Raw genomic sequence first — 14,624 nt, 5'->3', positions numbered from 1 at the left:
ACAACATTGCCAATATATGGTAGTTATCTAGAAATCCTTGGTGATGTCTTTCAATTTGTTTTATTATTTTGATAAATTTCAGTACAATAGAGATAGAAGAAGATAATCAAGAATAAGATGATTTTATGTCTTGCTAATTCATTTATTGGTGAATATTTAAGAAATTAATATTTTCATGTTTAGATGTTAAATAACTAAGGCAAAAGGTAACAAACACAAAAATGATATCTTCTTATCTAGACTTGATTTAGATAATAACCTAATAGGGTATAATATTCTTTACTTATAACTTAGTACACTAGTGAATACTAAATTATAGCACAAATTACTAAAGATATCTAAGTGGCTCAAATTCAAGTTTCTTATAATTGGTGCACTAGACAGAATGTTGTCTCATATGGCAAGAGAATTTAGCTATGACAACAAAATGTAATAACTTTGCATTCATGCTTTGCATACTTAAAAACAGACATTGTTGGCAAGAATAGATTTTGTTTGGCAGCAAACTGTGAAGAATATAAAGTTGTGACATATATCCTCCTGACCCATGAGAGCATAATTTCCCTCAGTTTCAATATTCTATATTACTATGGCATTGTGGCATGCATATATATATATATATGTATATATGTATATATATATATGTGTATGTATGTGTGTATGTGTGTGTATGTGTGTGTGTATTGTTAAATGTTGAGCCTAGACTTTCATATTATTTCCTCACTGAAGTCTATAATTTATATCAAGGTTCACTATTGGTATGTCTTCTATAAATTTAGACACTGACATGGATTTGTGATTATTCTATAGTCAAGAGTAATTTTATTGCCCTAAACATATTCTGTGCTCAGCCATTCATTATTTTCTTTTTACCATCTCCAAAGACCACTTATATTTTTATTGTCTATATTGTTTTGCTATTTTCATACTGTCTTATTGTTTGAATCATATGCTATGTTGCCTTTTTGGTAAGCAATATGGGTGATTTTAGTAAGCTATATGCCTTTAAGTTTCCTCTTTGTCTTTATATGATAACTCATTTGTTTTCAAGACTGGAATAATATTCTATCCTCTAGACATACCAAGCTTTATTTATTCATTCACTTCTTGAAGAACATCTTGGTTGATTCCCAGTTTTTGCAGCAAGGAATAAAAACTGCTATAAACATCTATGTGAAGGTTTTTATGTAGACATATGTTTTTACTTCCTTTGGGTAAGTTCCAAGGAACATGACTGCTGGGTTGTACAGTAAGGGTATATTTAGTTCTGTGAGAATGTGGTGAACTGTCTTCCAGAGTGACTGCACCATTTTGGATGTCCACCAACAGTGAATGTCAGCTCCTGTTACTGTATATATACACCATTATTTGGTGTTTTCACTGTCCTGAACTTTGGAATTTATAAAAGGTGTGTAATGTGAATTAATATTCATTGGTTTGTTTGTTTAGTTATTTTTACTTTTCCACATCATGTTATTACTTTTAAATTGATTCTATACTTCCTGGCAACTTTTTGTCTGGCATTCCATGAAAATCACAGCCAGAGTGGATGGAGCTTGGGTACTCTTATGCAAGAATAGGAGGAAGGATTGTTCCTGTCCTCCTGCCCTTGCATTCTCTTACACTGGGGCATTGAACACCTTCAGTCCCAAGGGCTTCTCCTCCCACTGATGTCTAATAAGGCCTTCCTCTGCCACATAAGTGGGTGGTGGCATGTGTTGCTCCATGTGTATTCTGTGGTTGGTGGTCCAGTTCCTGGGAGCTCTAGGGGGTTGGCCTGTTAACACTGTTGCTCCCTCCATATGACTGCAAACCCCTCAGCTCCTTCAGTCCCTTTTCAAACGCATCCATCAGGGACCCCAGAGCTCAGTGCAATGATTGGCTGCAGGCTTCCACCTGTCTTTGTCAGGTTCTGGCAGAGCCTCTCAGGAGACACCCATATCAGGCTTCCATCAACAAGTACTACCTGGAATCCACAAAAATGTCCAGGATTGGTAGCTTTATATGGTATGAATCCCCAGGAGGGGCAGTCTCTGGATGGCCTTTCCTTCAGTCTCTGCTCCACACTTTGTCTCCATATTTACTCCTGTGAGTATTTTGTTCATCCTTCCAAAAAGCACTGAAGCATCCACATTTTGGTCTTCATTCTTCTTAGGCTTCATATGGTCTGTGAATTGAATCTTGGGTATTTCTAACTTTTGGGCTAATATTCACTTATAAGTGAGTATATACTGTGTATGTTCTTTTGTGACTGAGTTACCTCACTCAAGATGATATTTTCAAGTTCCATCCATTTTCCTAAGAATTTCATGAAGGCATTGTTTTAAATAGCTGAGTAGTATTCCATTGTATAAATGTACCACATTTTCTCTATCCATTTTTATGTTGAGGGACAACTGGGTTGTTTCTAGCTTCTGTCTACTATAAATATGGCTTCGATGAACATAGTGGAGCATGTGTCCTTATTACATGTTAAAGCATGTTGTGGGTATATGCCCATGAGTGGTATAGCTGGGTCATCAGGTAGTACTATGTCCAGTTTTCTGAGGAACTGCCAAACTGATTTCCAGAGTGGTTGTATCAGCTTGGAATCCCACCATCAATGGAGGAGTGTTCCTCTTTCTCCACATCCTTGCCAGCATCAGGTGTCACCTGAGTTTTTCATCTTAGCCATTCTGACTGGTGTGAGGTGGAATCTCAGGGTTGTTTTGATTTGCATTTCCCTGATGACTGAGGATGTTGAACATTTCTTTAGGTGCTTCTCAGCTCTTCGAGTTTCCTCAGTTGAGAATTCTCTGTTTAGCTCTATTCTCCATTTTTTAATAGGGTTATTGGTTTCCTTGGAGTCTAACTTCTTGAATTCTCTGAATATATTAGATATTAGCCCCCTATCAGATGTAGGATTGGTAAAGATCTTTTCCCAGTCTGTTGGTTGCCATTGTGTCCTATTGATAGTCTTTTCTTTGCCTTACAGAAGCTTTGCAATTTTATGAGGTCCCATTTGTTGATTTTTTCTTTTTTCTTAGATATTTTCTTTATTTACATTTCAAATGATAGCCCCTTTCCTGGTTTCCACTCTGGAAAAAAAAAACCCTGTATCCTCTGCCCTCACCCTACTCACCAACCCACACTCTCCCACTTCCTGGCCCTGGCATTCCCCTACACTAGGGCATAGAACCTTCACAGGACCAAGGGCCTCTCCTCCCATTGATGACTGACTAGGCCATCCTCTGCTACATATGCAGCTGGAGCCATGAGTCCCACCATGTGTACTCTTTGATTGGTGGTTTAGTCCCTGGGAGCTCTGAGGTTTCTAGTTAATTCATATTGTTATTCCTCCTAAGGGGCTGTAAACTCCTTCAGCTTCTTGGGTCCTTTCTCTAGCTCCTTCATTGGGGACCCTGTGCTCAGTCCAATGGATGGCTGTGAGCCTCTACTTCTGTTGATTCTTAATCTTAGAACATAAGCCATAGTGTTCTGTTTAGGAACTTTTTCCCTGTGCCCATGTGTTTGAGACTTTTCCCCACCTTTTTTTCTATTATATTCAGTGTATCTGGCTTTATGTGGAGGCCCTGGATCCACTTGGACTTGAGCTTTCCACAGGGAGATAAGAATGGATCGATTTGCATTTTTCTACATGTTGACAACCAGTTGAACCAGCACATTTTGTGGAAAGTGCTGTCTTTTTTCCACTGGATGGTTTTTAGCTTCTTTCTCAAAGATCAAGTGACCATAGGTGTGTGGGTTCACTCTTGGGGCTTCAATTATATTCCAATGATCTATCTATATGCCTGTTACTGTACCAATAACATGCAGTTTTTATCACTATTGCTTTGTAGTACAGCTTTAGATCAGGAATGCTGATTACCCCAGAAGTTCTTTTATTTTAGAGACTAGTTTTCTATATCCTGGGTTTGATGTTATTCATGTTATTCCAAATGAATTTGAGAATTGTTCTTTCTAACTCTATGGAGAATTGAGTTGGAATTTTGATAGGGATTGCATTGAATCTGTAGATTACTTAAGGTAAGCTGGCCATTATATTAACCCTGCCAGTTTGCCAGCATGGGAGATCTTTGCATCTTCTGAAGTCTTCTTTTATTTCTTTTTTCAGAGACTTGAAGTTTTTTTTATAAAAATCTTTCACTTGTTTGGTTAGAGTCACATCTTGATACTTTATATTGTTTGTAGCTATTGTGAAGGGTGTTGTTTCCCTAATTTCTTTCTCAGCCTGTTTATCGTTTAAATATAGGAAGGCTACTGATTTGTTTGAGTTAATTTTATATCCAGCCACTTTGCTGAATTTGTTTATCAGATGTAGAAGTTCTCTGGTGGAATTTTTGGGGTCACTTAAGTATACTGTCATCTTTGTCCATCTCATCCAGATATTCCAGTGGTGCTGCATATAGGCTTTTGTAGTAGGATCTTATGATTTTTTGAATTTCCGTAGTTTCTGTCTTGTGTCTTTCTTTTCATTTCTGATTTTGTTAATTTGGATACTGTCTCTGTGCCCTCTGGTTAGTTTGGCTAAGAGTTTATCTATCTTGTTGATTTTCTGAAAAAAAAAAAAAAACCAGCTTCTGGTTTTGTTGATTCTGTATAGTTCATTTTGTTTCTGCTTGGTTGATTTCAGCCCTGAGTTTGATTATTTCCTGACTTCTACACTTCTTGGATGTATTTGCTTCTTTTTGTGCTTAGAGCCTTCAGTTGTGCTTTAAGCTGCTAGAGTATGCTCTCTCTAGTTTTTCTTTGGAGGCATTCAGAGCTATGAGTTTTCCTTTTAGCACTGCTTTCATTGTGTCCCATAAGTTTGGGTATGTTGAACCTTTATTTTCATTAAATTCTAAAATGTTTTTAATTTCTTTCTTTATTTCTTCCTTGACCAAGTTATCATTGAGTAGAGCATTGTTCAACTTCCATGTGTATGTGGGTTTTTGGTTGCTTTTGTTGCTATTGAAGACCAGACTTAATCTGTAGTGATCTGATAGGAGGCATAGAATTGTTTCAATCTTCTTATATCTGTTGTGGTCCTATTTGTGACTGATTATATGGTCGGTTTTGGAGAAAGTACCATAAGGTGCTGAGAAGAAGGTATATTCTTTTGATTTAGGATGAAATGTTCTATAGATATCTATTAAATCCATTTGGTCCATAACTTCTGTTATTTTCACTGTGTCTGTTTAGTTTGTGTTTTCATGATCTGTCCATTGATGAGAGTGGGGTGTTGAAGTCTCCCACTATTATTGTGTGAGTTACAATATGTGCTTTGAGCTTTAGTAAAGTTTCTTTTATGAAAGTGGGTGCCCTTGCATTTGGAGCATAGATGTTCAGAATTGAGAGTTCTTCTTGGTAGATTTTTCCTTTGATGAGTATGAAGTGTCTTTCTTTATATTTTTTGATGGTGTTTGGTGAAAGTCGATTTTATTCGATATTAGAATGGCTACTCCAGCTTACTTTTTGGGACTATTTGCTTGGAAAATTGTTTCTAGCCTTTTTCTCTGAGGTAGTGTCTGTTTTTGTCACTGAGGTGTGTTTCCTGTATGCAGCAAAATTCTGGGTCCTGTTTAATTATCCAGTCTGTTAGTCTATGTGTTTTGTTTTGTTTTTTGTTTTTTTGGAGGGGGGTTGTGGGGAATTGAGTCCATTGATGTTAAGAGATTTTAAAGAATCATGATTGGTGCTTAATGTTATTTTTGGTGTTAGAGTTGGAATTATGTTTGTGTGGCTATCTTCTTTTGGTTTTGCTAAAAGAATATTACTTTCTTGCTTTTTCTAGGGTATAGTTTCCCTCCTTGTGTTGATGTTTTCCATCTATTATCCTTTGTAGGGCTGGATTTGTGGAAAGATATTAGGTAAATTTGGTTTTGTCATGGAACGTCTTGGATTCTCCATCTATGGTAATTGAGAATTTTGCTGGGTATGGTAGCCTGGACTGGCATTTGTGTTCTCTTAGGGTCTGTATGAGATCTGCCCAGGATCTTATCGCTTTTATAGTCTCTGTTGAGAAATCTGGTATAATTAGGTTAGGTCTGCCTTTATATATTCCTTGACCTTTTTCCCTTACTGCTTTTAATATCCTTTCTTTGTTTAGTGCATTTGGTGTTTTGACTATTATGTGAGAGGAGGAATTTCTTTTCTGGTCCAATCTATTTGGCATTCCATAGGCTCCTTGTATGTTCATGGGCATTTCTTTCTTTAGGTTAGGGAAGTTTTCTTCTATAATTTTGTTGAAGATACTTACTGGCCTTTTAACTTGGGAATCTTCACTCTCTTCTATATCTATTATCCATAGGTTTGGTCTTCTCATTGTGCCCTGGATTTCCTGGATGTTTTAGGTTAGGATCTTTTTGCATTTTGCATTTTCTTTGGATGTTCTTCAATGTTTTCTATGGTATCTTCTGCACCTGAGTTTCTCTCTTCTAGTTCTTCTACTCTGTGATTCTTGTATCTATGACTCCTGATCTCTTTCCTAGGTTTTCTATCTCCTTGGTTGTCTCCCTTTGTGATTTCTTTATTGTTTCTATTTCCATTTTTAGGTCCTGGATGGTTTTGTTAAATTTCTTCACCTATTTTGTGTGTGTGTGTGTGTGTGTGTGTGTGTGTGTGTGTGTTTCTGTAATTCTTTAAGGGATTTTTGTGTTTCCTCTTTAAGGGCTTCTAGCTGTTTACCTGTGTTCTCTTGTATTTCTTTAAGGGAGTTACTTATATACTTACAGTCTTCTATTATCATCATGAGATGTGATTTTAAATCAGAGTCTCGCTTTTCCAGTGTGTTGGTGTATCTGGGGTTCACTGTGGTGGGAGAACTGTGTTCTGATGATGCCAAGTAGCCTTGGTTACTCTTGCTTATATTCTTGCCCTTGCCTTTCACCATCTGGTTGTTTCTGGTGTTAGCTGGTCTTGCTGTCTCTCACTGTGGCTTGTCCCTCCTGCAAACACATGTCTCAGTACTCATGGGATACCAGTTCTCCCTGAGATGAATTTGGGTATGAGGAACTGTGTGGTACAGGATCAGCTCTGGGATGCCAACAGAAATCAAAAGGATCCTGTCTCCAGCTGTTCTTTGCTTCCTGGGTCCTGAGGGCTCTGAGAGAGACCCTGTTGGCCCAGGAATTTTAAAAGAAGTGGTGGTCTTACCTGTGCTCACAGGTGTGTCAGCTCTCCTGGGAGACCAGCTCTCTCCTGGTAGTATTTGTTTATGTAGCACTGTGGCACAGGATCAGCTCTGGGCACAGATGGAAATGGGAAGGATCCTGTTCCAGGCTGCTTCTTGCTTCCTGTGTAGTAGTGTTCCAGGAGCGTTCCTCTGAGCAGCAGTGGTGGTTTTTCCTAAGCTCACAGGCTTGTCTGCACTCTTGGGAGGCTAGCTCTCTCCTAGAGTTATTTGGGTAATGGGCCCTGTGGCACAGGATCAGTTCTGGCTCAGAATTTTTTTTTAAATCAATGTGTTTATATTGCTTATTTAAACATTGATCTACCAATAATTCTATTACCATGGCCACATGTTTTAGTCTCATCACTGTCAGAACTTTGGAGAAATTTCCCATCTGAGCCAGTGTTGCTCAGAAGCAGACATCAGATTCTGCTGTAATCTGATGTGAATGGAGGACTCTGTGAAATCCTGGCTTAATGAAATGTTGCCACCTCTGTCACCCTCTGTTTGCAGCAGCTATTGCCTCATGTGTTCTGTAAGATGTATTTGTTAGAAGCTATGTGAAACAATGTATCTAACAGGTTACTACACAGGCTTATAGGGAATTTAGAGCTACATGAAACACCTACCTTGAGTCAACTCAGTCATTTTTTTCTTCTTCTGAATTGTTTGTTCCTGGTATTCTCACCTTAGTTATGACCCACCCTCTACCTACCTATCTCAAACAATCATTTAACCTTCATCCTGTCATTCCTTCTGACTAATTAATTACCCAGTATCTAATTAGTCATTTAATTATCCCACCAAAAAAATGTGTTGCTCAATCTTTTCCTTTTGTATAACTGTATCCTCTGGGTGGGGTATGAGCGTTGCTCCTTTTTTCTTTTTTTTTAGCATTGCTCCTTTAAGTCAGAGCAATTATGCACTCATGAAACCATCTTGAGATCTTGTCTAATGATTTTATTTTTAGTGCGTAAGACAGATGCATGCTGCTCAGAGACCTCAGGACTTCACCAGCCTCCAAAGTTTCCCATTATGGCTATCTTAAGATCCCTTTAGGAATATCGCATATTGTAAATCATGGTAAATTAACCAGGAACTCTAGTGGCACAGGTTTTTGTGAGCTGTTCATACTGCACCAGAGAATCTTCACTGGCCTTCCTACTCTCAAGTTATTCATTGGGCTTCCTGGTAATAAAATTGCCTTTAAACCAGCCATGTGCCTGTAAATCATCCCAATAAACTCATTGGAGAACTGGGCTGAATTTAGATGGAATCTTTTCTCTGATTTGTCAGTGGCCCCTCAATCTTAGGTGAATAGGCATTTTTAATTTTCATGTCTCCACAGAACATGAAAACTCGAAAATATTAAGAACATATTTCATTACATATTTCATATTCCTGCTATGTTTTAGATCACAGCTGCCATTATTCTTTGGATGATCTTAGATGCTAAGCCTTGCTGCAGGCTGCTTTTCCTCAAGTTCTTTTACAGTACAGTTATTGAAACATCACACACACACACATACACATACATACATACACACACATACACACATACATACATACACACACATACACACATACACACATACACACACGTACACACACATGCATGCGCACACACACACATACATACACACACATACACGCACACGCACACATACATACATATACATACACATACACACACATACATACACACATATACACACATGCACACACACACACACACATGCTCACATACATACACACACAAATATCAATACAATTTATTAGAGCACACATCAATAATCACAGCATTCAGAAAAAAATCCAAACACTTTAATCTTAGCATTGAATACCTTTATATAATGACTTCTTTTTTTAGCTTTTTTATAAACATTATTCTCCTGTGGTCTTCTGTGGTAAAGAAAAGGCAAGGTGGAAATATCTTTTTTGTAAAGATGAAGTGACATTCCAATAAGGATAATTTTACCTAAAATTTTATGACATATTCTAAAGTCCTAAGATGTTTTATTTTTGTGATGGCACATCAATATTTTTTGCAAATAAGTAGTTTCTATAAATAAATGTTTAAAAGAAGATTATATAGCCTCATAACTGAAGAGCCAAGGACTTTTAACCATATGGAAATTACAAATGTGTTTTATGGCATTCCATTCTTTATGTGCCCAAGCTGCTTGCCAGTCTAACTTCATTTGTACCTTGGCTTTGTGGAGTCAATAAGTTTTGATTCCGAATTAGATTTTGGCTCAAAATATTTATCAGCCAAAAGACCTTGGGGGAATGCATTCAGTCTTTCAGTTTTCTGATTATTTATGGATAAGTTTCTTTGAGTGCATGCGAACTCTTCTAATGGGGCTCCTGATATTTTCAATAATAGAGTCTGGCTCACAGCAGGTACTTGATAAGTATTTACTGAATACGCAGAACAATGAAATATGAGCTAAACTTAGGCTTAAAAGGCATTTTTGGTTCAACAACCATATATGAGTTTTGCTATACTGAATATCTCAAAAAATTTTCTTTGGTCCCTATTCAGAGGATAATTGCAGTTGCTTCACAGGGTCTAAAGCTGATGGTACCTGCTCAAATCTCATTAGATATTTGTTATTACTTCATTTCTAGAAGGAAGATGCTATGCAGTCTAACATCAGACTGCAGTTTAGTAAAGAGAGTGGAAAATGCCTGGGCAGTATGAATATTTTTGAGGGTTCTACCTAGCTCTCCATCAAAAGGCATGAGAAAACTACTTGAAAAGAGTAATTAAAGGGCTCTTGATTTCAGATTTTTAAGCCTATCATGGTGATATAGGCACAGCAGTGAAGAACAAGTTACATGATAACTTAGAGAGGCAAGACAGAATGTCTGTACTATTCTCCTCCCCGTCCTTTTACTCCTCCTCCTCCTCCTCCTTTCCCTCCTCCCTTTCTTTCTTCTTTTCTTTCTTATATTGTGAACCTAAGGTGGTTAAGGTGTATGTTTCTATTAATTGACTGTCTCTGAAAATATCCTCATGAATAAGCCAAAATGTGCTTTCCTAATTTCTTAGATGCTTCTTAATCCAATCTTGTTGATAATCTTGATGAATTATCATGTCCATTTAGAATATTTCCAGTTGATCTGGTGTGTGTGTGTGTGTGTGTGTGTGTGTGTGTTTGTGTGTATGTGTGTGTGTGTGTCCATCCAACAATACATCATGAGTCTTCTTTTAGGTCATCTCTGACTTGTGTGTGTGTGTGTGTCCATCCAACAATAAATACATCATGAGTCTTCTCTTAGGTCATCTCTGACTAATGCTCACCTTTTTGTCCTCTCACTTATTTGTTAAAAGTGTGGTATCCATATACAATTCTGCCTAAGGGTTTTTGGCAACTCTTTTGGATTTGCCCAAAAGGATTGGAAAGAATTGGAGCTTGGTTTCCAGCAATACACTTTTCATAGCATACTCCCTGAAGAAAAGCAAGAGTTAGGTCCAACTTCTTTGTTTTTCACTCTGTAGAAACTTCTGCTCTGTGATGCTGGAACTACATTCCCATGTCTAACATCCACTGGATTCTCCCTGGACAGACATAGACAGACAGTGAGTCCTTTTTTTTTTTTTTCTAATGGACAGACATAGACAGTGAGTTCTTTTCTTCTAAGACATCCAGGGAGAGCTTTAATGTTCCAGTGGTCCAGAAGGCTCTGGAACCACATTAAATAGACTAAATAGAATTCAAAAAAAAACCCAAGAGGTAAATATGTGAAAGAAATTTGGCACACACGGAAGCCATAATGGTAATGAGTCAACAGATTCTTTAGGGCATGAGGGGGAAGAAAAGAAGCAAAAGAGGACATGCAGTCTCCTACTATTTGCAAAATGTTTTGAGAATTTAACAGATACTGCATGTTCTCAGCCATCTGCTACATTTTCATAAATATAAACATACCCATTAATATGTCTCCATGGAACTTTAAATCTTAATCTCCTAGAGTCTTAAATCCCGCCTATCAGGTTTATGCTGCTACATTAACTTGTTCTCTAGCTTTCAGTTTTCAGGTTCTTAAGTTTTTATTCTACTGTGAATATTTCGTTTGCTGTGTTGTAGGCATTTGTATTATTAGATATGGGAGCAAAACTGAAAAAGTTTATCTTTTTAAACAAAAATGTTCTACTGTCTCCTGACCTACTAAACAGAACATAGTGTCATACACAGCTGTGATACATAGAGATGTTCAAAATGTATATAAAAAATTGTTGTATTTCCTTTTGAGCAAAGAATGGTTACCAGGAAGGGGAAGATAAATAAAAAAGGTATCATGTTATGTTTGCCTGGTATATGTGCTAACAAACTAAACCATTATTCTTCCTTGGTAATTTTAAGATAGGAGCAAAGAAAATGTGTCCTGCCGTAGAAACATTTCTTTCCTTAGAGACTGTTTTGGAGATAGTTTCTTCTTAGGGAAATTGCTGGGCTTCACTATTCAAAAGGAAGATTATTTTGTATAATTGTGGGTGAGTCAAATCGGCTGCAACATAGAATTAAGGTTTACAAAGAGAAGGTTTTGGATTCTTTCTTGGGAAAGCTAAGGACAAAATCTATCAGAGCAAGAACAGTTTGATGAAAGCTTGCTGAATGCCTTGAACTAGAGAGATGTTTGCAAAGTAATATAGTCCAGTTGGAATGAAGCATGAATAGTGTAAGGAGAGCTCCCATCCGTAAGGTCCCTCTGTTACCTACTTCACACCCATACTATCCCTTGAGGCCTTTAACAACATAGAAGGTTTTTCCTCACTTGTAACTTGTGGAGTTCATATCTTACTCTAACTTTTCCAAAAAATCTCTTTTTTATTGTCACCTCCACCTATGAAACACTCATATCTTCCTACGTGTTGGGTTAGTGTTCTACTTTCCTCCTGGGTGTAACTGTAGGTAGAAACTCTCCATGTGTGTATGTGTATGTGTGTGTGTGTATGCATGTGCACATAATATAAACATGTATTGTTTGTATATGCAGGCCAGAGATCAATGATAGGTGTCTTCCATAATTTCTCTGCACCTTATTTTTTAAAGTAGAGTCTCTCACTGAATACAGAACTCACTGATTATCTTGAAGAGCTGGTTAATGAGTTCCTGACATCCTCTACCTCTATACTGTGTGGTTTCATATCATTGCTGTCACCCAGCTCTTAACTTGAGGACACAAACTCAGGTCCTCAGGCACTTTATAGGCTGTATCACCTTCTTAACCCCACCAAATACTCATATACACACATTTCATTTCTTATCACATATAAAATGCAGTTGGCCTTACAGATGATTACATATAGTGTTTGAGGATCAGTTTTTAAAGAATTCTTCTATAAATTGATTTTTGGTTTTAACTATCTTTACTCATCTTTCAGAATAAATCCATAAATTATTCAAGAGGCTACATTTATGTTTCTGGGAACCAAATCACCTACTTGAAGCCTGTAGGTGTCAATGTAAGTAAGCCTATGCTTAATTTTAAGTTGTTTGTATTGTGTGGAAATTTAAGTATGGTTGGCCCAGGGAGTAGCACTATTAGGAGGTACTTGTTGGAGGAAGTGTTTCACTGTGGGAGTGGGTTTTAAGACCATCCTCCTAAGCGTGTGGGAGCCAGTCATCTCCTAGTGGCCTGCAGGTGATGATGTAGAGCTCTCAGCATCTTCTGCACTATGTCTGGCTAGATGCTGCCATACTCCTGCCTTGATGATAATGGACTGAACCTCTGAACCTGTAAGCCAGCCCCAATTAAATGTTGTCCTTTGAAGACTTGATTTGGTCATGGTGTCTATTCACAGCAATAAAACCCTAAGACACATGGATTGTCAATTCGAGAGAAAATAAAGGTAGATATGCTTTTAATTCTTCAATATTCCCTCTGTATAAAAGTTACTTAATACTTATATGTCTTAGCAGGAAAAATATGTATTTCCTAGTCACTTAAAATTAGTCCCATGATATTTAGAAAATTGCCTCAGTTTTCACATAGTTTAACTATTAATTTTAATTTTTATTCATTATTTGTATAGTATAAAAACTATGAGAAAACATAGCTCTGATATAATATTAGTACAGTAAAACACCTCTACTTAGCTTGCTGAATTTTATTTTTCCCTTATAGTTCTAAATTGTACAACCATAATCTGGTTTTTTTGTAAAGTAATTTTGTATCCAATTATATGAGTTGGATAGCAACTTCAATTATTTAAGATCTAGCAACAAAAATCGCAAAATATGCCATATTCAGCTGTCTCATAACTTAAAATTTATTATACATACCAGCATAAAATGACACCTGCTCCTTCTGCCATCACATGCTGCTGAAGCAGAAAAAAACAGTGTCCAAACAGGCCCATTAGCTTAGTCTCATCTCATCTGTCACTATAAGAACGTTCACTGGAATATATTCTTTAATGTAATGAGGAGGTGAGTCAGCACAGTTACACAGAGGAAGATGGCCTGGGTCTACTTTTCTTGTTGATTTACTGTCAGCTTCTATTTGAATTAGACTTTGTGCTGAATACAAAATGTAAAATGAAGCTAATTCATCCCCCTAATGATCATTTCTAGCATCCTTGGCAAGATATTCACAGCTCAGAAAAAGGGAAAAGAGAAGAAATGGATAAACAGCAGAAAGAGTACTTTGACACACATGCACATACCACAGACAGACATCAGACTGACAGGCAGGTAGGCAAGCATACACGCACACATGCACGGACACATACACTCACACATACATACACACACACACACACACACACCTATAGATTTCAGTAGTGCACTGATCCCGTTTAAAGGACATAAGTATAACAGCACTTTATGACATAGAAATAAGAGAACTCTGCAAATATGACTGCAGTCTATGGAACCCAGCAACTGAATATATATTTTTGATGTTAATTTTCTCACCACTTTTCTCATACACAGAAGTACAATCAAACCAGATGGACTGGACTTTATTTTCAGACGTGACCACAGTAATATTTCCTGTCCTGAGTGCTTACCTGTGCCAATGGCTTGGAGTTGGTGTCTTGTAGGCAAACGCCTCCCTCATTAATGTGCAATTGAAGTAAATGTGCTTACCATTTAAATCTAGAGTCTGAACCTATGATATAACAGAACTTCAGAATTTCAGACTCCTTCCAGATGCTGCATCTGTCTTCTTTGTTTTTATACATTTCTGGTTAGCCATCATGGTATGAAGCAGAGTAAAATATGCCACATGGAGAGGAACTGAGGTTCATTTCAAAGTGCATCATCTATAGACAGGAGAGAAGGAACTTTCAAAAGATTTTCACACCAACCTTATTGTTTTCTAGCTTGGCTCACAGATAAGGAACAAGGGAAAAAATTGCCCCTACTGAAATCAATCCAAACTCATGATCATCAGAAATTGTTGCTGTCCTGCAGCAACATAAACAGTAGGTTACCTGGAAAACGAAGTTAGAAATAGA

This window comes from Mastomys coucha, unplaced genomic scaffold (assembly GCF_008632895.1).
Source record: "Mastomys coucha isolate ucsf_1 unplaced genomic scaffold, UCSF_Mcou_1 pScaffold3, whole genome shotgun sequence".
Taxonomy (NCBI): domain Eukaryota; kingdom Metazoa; phylum Chordata; class Mammalia; order Rodentia; family Muridae; genus Mastomys; species Mastomys coucha.
Note: the sequence above shows the minus strand (reverse complement) of the source record.